Genomic DNA, 7,813 nt, shown 5'->3' with positions numbered 1-7,813 from the left:
ACATCTGCTAAACCAGCTGAAGCTCTTCTAAAATTTAACAGCTGCTAAACCAGCTGAAGCTCTATATAAATTAAACATGAGTTGAGATGAAACCTCGACAGCAGCAAATCTCATCTTTGCTTCATCTAGCTCTTTCTGTGATCCCCTGGACGATACCCAGATAGACTGCAACAGAAGTTTTTTTAAAAAAAACATGAGCTTTACTAGACTATTCACAATGTAAACATATCAGCCATTCCAAATATTGCATATTGGAAACCTAACCAGAACACAGTCATAGGCAAAGGCTCTGCAGAATCAACCATGTTGTACTCGACAGCAACAGATTTGCGGTGTGTCTCTACTATACCTGCCACAGCCATAGAAATGGTTGAGAGAACGAGTCCAACTCCTATTCTTTGGAGGTGTGTGACTCCAGTGGGAATCCCTGTGAACTTTCAGAGAATTGGAACACAGACACGATCATATATTGGGATCAATATAAACATAAACACTAGTGGAATGCCAGGGATTGAAGATCCAGGGACTTGAAAACCAAGAAGATTTCTGTCCATCGTATTACTCTGTTGAATGCTGAAAGTTTGGAGTTGAGCCAAACATGTATTCATGAAGATAGTGCTTAAAATTATCGAGAGCATCCGAATTAAAATTTTTGTTTCCTCGACTTGTGTCACAGTACACATTTTCCAGGGTCCTGGATTGTTAACAGTAGATGAATCTGTAGTCACAATAACTGATGCGTGATCCAAGAATCTGCAATATAGAGAGATTAAATTTTCCGAACACTAAGAATCTCCACTAGCTAGCTAAGATGAATAAGAGTAGGCACCTGAATTGATTTGTTCTGTGAAGAGTCTCAGATTGTTTATCATGAACCTCGTGGAATCCTACTGCGTTTTCTGGCAGTGAAAGATTACGGTTTCTAATTGCAGCCACAAATACCTAGTTTTAGAAAAAAGCATTTGAAGTCATGAATTAGCCCCATCAAAATAATGGACATCAAAGTATATCTATCTGCAATTACAATGACCATGCATACATCCTGTGTAATTGTACAAAATGGTGCACACCTGCATTATTCGACTGAGTGGGCTTCCTTTTGGGATATTGTTCCTGTAGAGTGATCTTCCCATGCACAGGAACAAGATTGTGATTGCTACTGCAAAAGTAGACACCCCAAATCCCTAGTTCCAGCCTTCATTTTCACTAATCCAGACCAAGAAAGTGACACCAAAGATAGCCCCAGTAACAACAAAAAATAGGAACCAGTTAAAGAAACTAGAAATGGTATTAGACTCTTCAGGGTCTGACTCATCAAACTGGTCTGCTCCCAAGGAAGGAAGTGCCGCTTTTAGTCCACCAGCCCCAAATGCGACTAAATATAGGCCAGTGTATAGAATCGCAGCTTGGCTACTATCTGCAGCCTCACATTGATTTATTAGTAATATCTTAAGCATCTCAAATATTTGCAGAATTCTGAAGATCCAGTGTAGACTATATGTATACAATTGATTAGAGAACTCTTAGAATGTAACTTATCATACAATTATTATATCATTCAACTCAAGATGTTCATATTTCTATGTTATGCAAACAGCTAGATCAAATATGAAGAATTCCAAAAAGATTATGATATAGGGGAGAGTCTACCTGTATTGAAAGGACAACAGCAATTGTTAAGATCTCCTCGGAACATCCAAGCTCATCTGAAGCTAAGATCATTTTTGAGAACATTGGTTCCTACATAAAGTTAAATATTCTGAGTACTAGAAATCATGAAATCAGTATAAATTATGTTTAGTATATGGCTAGGTAGGTGGTTTTGCACTTGGATAACAGAGAGAAGTGCAGAAATTATACCAGTCATCTCATGTGTGTGTGCTCAGGAAGAAAGATAAAATTATTCAATTTTTTAAAAGAAAGATATACTGCAACATACTAATGGAATTTCAGCTATTTGGAAACCAGCTGGTGAAGTAAGTTTGGCATCATCATCAATTACAGAGGAAACAAGACTTGTTCTCTAAATCTCTGGAATCCCCTCTGTAGACAATTCATTGACGTAATACTCCTCTGTGTAGAGCCTAATATCGTATAGCTCAAATTAATATTATTCAACAAAGTCTTGCTCTCCAGCAAAATCAAAACAAAAACTTAATAAATTTATGAACAAGAACTCATGCAGTGATATTTGAGAAGAATGCCGAAGATGAATTATAATTAAATTCAACCATCCATTTTCAATAACAAAAACACCAAAGAGGTGGAACTTGGACATAATTGCAATAAAAAACAACAGAGATATCCAGTGCCAGAGATAAGCTCAAAAAGTAGAAAGATAAAGACATGCATATACATATGAAAGCGTAATATCAAAATCATGAGTTATCGAGCTGTTAAAACCTAGAATGATCAATCAAAGCTGAAATTACATATAATAAACACCTACCGACTAGTATTTTATTCATTAAGTCTAGTTGGATGATATAAAGGGAGAAATTATTCAAGACTCAGCCTACACAGGTAACCCCTAATTCAAACCAGGAGAGATGCTATGGAAGATATTCACCCATCAATCTATGAAAATTATCAACTCATATCATGCCCTATTTTTCAAGATCTAATTCACTTCAAACTGTGCACACAGTAGGCAGAATTTGGACACAGTATCACACCTAAACCATTAAAATCTTCTTGATATTTAGAATAGATAATAATAATAGGTACAACTTCTAAAAAGAAACTATTGTCAATAAAATGAGAACTTCTCAGTTCAGCACCTATAACATTTTCCAGGACGTACTCTTCCTGCCCTTCCAACTCTTTGCCTAGTTGATGCTTTTGATATTGGTGCTACTATCAAATTTTCAACATCTGTAATCTGCAAAGTTGTAATCAGAGTTATGTTAAAAATCAAAGACAATGCTGCATATTTAAATATAATTTCATATATGATATATCACAACCAGAAACTGGAGATTACTCTAAGCAAATTTGTAACCAAAAGAAACCTACTGCCCAAAATGCAATATACTACATTTGAACTCTTAATGGCCATGTAGCATCTTTTCGACACTGACACAAACTGAATTATTCTGCCTAGGAAAACTAAGAATATCTGAATACATGATTTTAAGATTATAATATGAATTAGTAAACAGACTAAACACAAATATATTTACAAACAACACAAACACAAATATATACAAGCACTTGTTATTACATGTAAATTCTTATTTTAACTACACATACAACTACACATGCAACAACTACACATTTCAATTTCACATGCATACATACAACTACACAAAATGCAGCCCAAACATATATAAATAGATATGTAAAGAAGAATATACCTAACAAAGCAAGCTCCAAAATCCCAAAAAACATAGCAACAAACTCCAAGACCAAAATCCAACTTAATTAGCTCCGAGATTTAAGCTTTAATAAACACTTAGCTACAAGATTTAGCTCCAAGAAACTCTACTCCTCACCTTAAACTTCAATGAACACAGTTAACTCCTTAATCTTCGAATCTGTCACAAAAATTGAAACAGATGAAAAAAAAAACATTTGAAAGAAAGACAGTAAGAAATTAAGAGATGAGTTGAAGAAATTGAGAGGTTTAATTGGAGATTCAAGGTCTAATCGGAAAGGGGGAAAAGACAGTAAGCATATATTTGAGAGTTCTAGGTTTAGCAGTCGAGAGAGAAAGGGGGAATGACTGAATGAGTTTTTGTTTTTGTTTTTGTAGAGATTGTAATTTTTTGTTTTTGTTTTGATTTTGATTTATTTTTAATTTTATGTTATAATGTTATTAAAGTGAATGAGTGAATAGGCGGGATGGGGAAATATACTAAGGGGAAAAAAATTTGGCTAAGGGCGGGGAGCAAAAGGGAGAAGCAGCGGGCTCTAATTTTTTAAAATTGAGCTTAGACATCGGTTATTATGTCAACCGATGTTAAAAAAAAATTAGACATCGATTTATATGTTAACTGATGTGACGTAGTTTTTAAAAGAACAACTTAGACATCACTTTACTCAAAAGCTGATGTAAACATACCAAAAAGACATCACTTTTTTTTATGTGATGTAAAAAAGGCTTTTAACATCAGTGACTTTTCTGACTGATGTCTAATGTGTGATGTCTAATGCTGATTTTCTAGTAGTGATGTTATGTTAAGTTAGTAGTATATGTGGTTATGATCATGATATATTCTGAATTATGGTGAATTGATGAGTTTGTGGATGGCTTGGTGATTGTTAGTGTCGGCTTGAGTCCGACTGGTAGTCAATATAGGGGAAATGCTGCTCAAGTTTTCAGAAAATACCCTACTTTTAAAGATAGAAAGTATACTTCAGTGTGCTATTGATATCCCTGTTGATACTCCAAATAAATGCGATTTCGGTTCTTAAGAAAGGTTGTTATGATCAAACCGACTTTATATAATTGGTCTTTGATTTCATTTAGCTATTCATCACTTGGTTTAATTGATAAATTAAAAGAGTTAATTGATTAACTTTACCAACTAAAGGTTAGTTAATTGGAAATCGATTCCAATTAGATTAAGTCAAATTCTGACATGATTTTCAGATCCGTAGTCAAAGCAATTAAGAATTTGAAGGGAGTAAAGACCTTAGTAGAAACCAGAAGTTTAGTAAAATTAGCGCGATGTTACCGCAAGCTTGTTCGAGGTGTTATCTAGATGAATAGGCCCTTTGCAATAAACAAGAAGAGTAGAAAGTTATTGGAATATACTAGGGAGAAGAACGTTTACAAGAACTGAAGGTTCAGTATAGGACAAAGAGATTTTATCATCTGTAATAGCATTTCGGGAATGATTTGAATGTATATCCATATAGAATGACGGTGTAATGGAAGTTACTATGCAATACTGGAAAACTCGTGAATACAAGTATCTGATGTACGACAGAGGCTGGCAATGTCCGCATGTGAATTAAGGAAAAAGGAGTGTCGATTATGTAAAAAGGAATATATATATATAACTTACATAAACCCTAATAATTAGAAACATATTTCCATTTCGAGAGAGCGCTAAATATGCGATAAGGAATAGTGAGAGTTAATTAGAAATAAAAATATGCGATCAGTGATGATTTAAGCAAGGATAAGAAAATAACTACCGATGAATTTTGAAAATTCTGTTAGTAAGAATTTAAATATTGAAAATAAAAAGCCTTCATTCCAGTGTTAACCACAAAGATGGCTTATCTAGTGATGAACAGATTAGCGCTATCAGAAAGAAGAGATCCCTTATGTTTAAAAGAGGTAATAAATGATGAGAATGGAAAGTGGAATCAAAAGGATGATGAAGGAATTTTATAAAATGTTCCCGGATATAAGTAAGTTATGAACGTCAGTTGTGCCAGAACTGATGTAAGAATGAAGTGAAAGCTCCGATGATTGGAGATAGGAATTTTACTCTGAGAATGTGATTAAATAGGAAAGGTTAAATAAAGATATTGGTGGGCATGACATAAGAATAGAAATGAAAGGACATGTAAGTAAATGTCATATTTACCGAAGAACTAAAACCAACATCAAAGGGTGAGCATGATATTGTAATAAATTCAAAATGAATATAGTTCGTTAAGGGATAACATAATAGAATCACTTGAGAACCAGAGACGAAGAAAGCGTTATTTGAATTACTAGGGATAGGTTAATTAAACCTGATTATTCTTTTATTGCTAAATACTTTACCCGATGAGTAGGTTCGTTATTGCATCAAGGAGATGATAGCATATTACCAGATTCAAGTATAAATTGTAATTAATTGATTTGATTAATATGTTGGTAAAAGTGTGGGAAATGCTATGAACCGTGCTGAACCGAAATAAGATATACTATTCCTGAATAGATAGGCACTAGTAAGGCAGAAGTAAGAAATATGAGTTAATTAAATCTCGATAATTCTGATAATAGAACGCGAAGACAGGAGTAAGTATTATAGGTGGCTGAATATCGGGAAAGAACATTATAATAAATTTTATATCGGGATTCTCTAGAATTGAATAAATGATAAGATAGGTTATAGTATAGGGAAAAGGTATCCAAATTAATATATTTTCTTTCAAATGGTAAAATATTCTCCCTCGATGAATATATTCGATAGTGATTAACAAGAAATTAAGGTATACTAATAAGTGGTGAGTTAAATGCAATTGTTGAGATTTTCTCTTTAATTCTAAATTTTAGAATTGACTTGAGATATTTAGAAACTGAAGACGCCATGAGCTCAGTATATTATTCACGTATGGATGAAAGTATATGAGATCGATTAAACGGTCTTGAATACGATTGGAATTGAGCACCGGCCAGGCTAATTGAACAAAGAGGAAGGTGGAAAATGAAGTAGAACAACCAATGAAAGTGGGAAGCATTCATGAGCACGAATTATTAGAATTAGAAAGAGAATAAGATTAGTGTAAATTAAGTTAGTCTGTTGGGACAGTAAGATAAGTAGAAAAGTTGTGAATGAGTTGGCCTTGTTGCCATAGGTATAATGAGTTCATAAGATGTTAATATGTTTATAACTAGGAAGAGTAATTTAGCACTGTATGTATAGAGTGGAGACTTAAGTCAGGTTGCAGGAGCAACTGATAGATTTGATGTCGGTAGAAGACCGTTGAGTAGTGATTAAAGTGATCAGTTAAGCTTATGAAAAAGCTGTTCGGGTAAGAAATTAACCTGAGAAATTATAAGTGAGATACTTGAAGAATATCATTATATGTTCCTTAACATGATTCTGATGACAGAATCCTTTTAAGGGGGAATGATGTAATATCCGGAAAATGTCGTGTAATTATTTTTATTACTAAATAATTATAATGTGAATTTTGATGAATTATCTGATGACTGATACTGATATTTGGGTGTATATATATGATAAAATTAGGACATTTTAATTTTTAATTATCCAGAATAAAATATAAATAATTTTAGTATTTTTCTGGTAATTTTGGATTGTTATATGATTTTATAAGGATTTATAGAATTAATAATTATTATCTTTAAGTAATTATAAAACTACTTTATTAAACTGGGAATCGTCCAACTTCAACCGTTTTTGCATTTTACAACCCGAAACCCTTCAGAAAACTCTTTTTAACCTAATCTAATTATTCAGAAACTTTTTTGGGTTTTGACTTTTTCGATCCGGGGTACGGTTTGGCCCGTACGAGTTCCGGCGTAAAATTTTCGATACGCTAATCATTTTTATAGATCGATAAAACCCGTATTCTCGAAAGACGGGATATTATTACTTTATTTTCGTATAAAGTGTTTTATAAGAAGCTTAGTTTTGATGATTATCCAAATATGGTATTAAATTGTATCATTTTTATAGTTACTTGGTGGCTTAGTAATCTATTTCGGACCCAATATACCAGTACAATTATAGAATTATTTAATAAATAAAATATTTGATGATTCTGTCGGCTGTGCGTTGCCTTATTATCAATTGTGTGTGATTTGTTAGGTACGAAAATTAATTATATAATTATTATTGAACTGTATGGCTTTGTTTTTTTCTTTTAAAAGTGATTTAATTAAAGATTTATTCTCATAAATGTTAAAATTGTTTCTAAAACTATTTTTATGCTTTTATAATTTCAATATTTATTTTTAGGAATTTATAAAATTCAGAAATCAATATTTTATTAATTATTCATCTTTAAATGATTTTCAGATTTGCATTTATGTGTAAATTCAGTTTTTAATTCCGAAATGCTTCAAAAATTACGAAACTCATATTTTATTAAGTTTGGAATATTTCAAGAATTTTAAAAT

The 7,813-nt window shown here is 32.5% G+C and overlaps 1 pseudogene; it reads right to left on the bottom strand.

The window, feature by feature from the left end:
- Positions 1 to 212: 212 nt before the first annotated feature.
- LOC141665417 (protein NRT1/ PTR FAMILY 4.5-like) lies at positions 213 to 1,457 on the bottom strand (annotated as a pseudogene).
- Between the last annotated feature and the right edge of the window lie 6,356 nt (positions 1,458 to 7,813).

Source organism: Apium graveolens, chromosome 6 (genome assembly GCF_009905375.1).
Source record: "Apium graveolens cultivar Ventura chromosome 6, ASM990537v1, whole genome shotgun sequence".
Classification (NCBI taxonomy): Eukaryota; Viridiplantae; Streptophyta; class Magnoliopsida; order Apiales; family Apiaceae; genus Apium; species Apium graveolens.
Note: the sequence above shows the minus strand (reverse complement) of the source record. Positions and strands in the feature narration are given on the sequence as shown.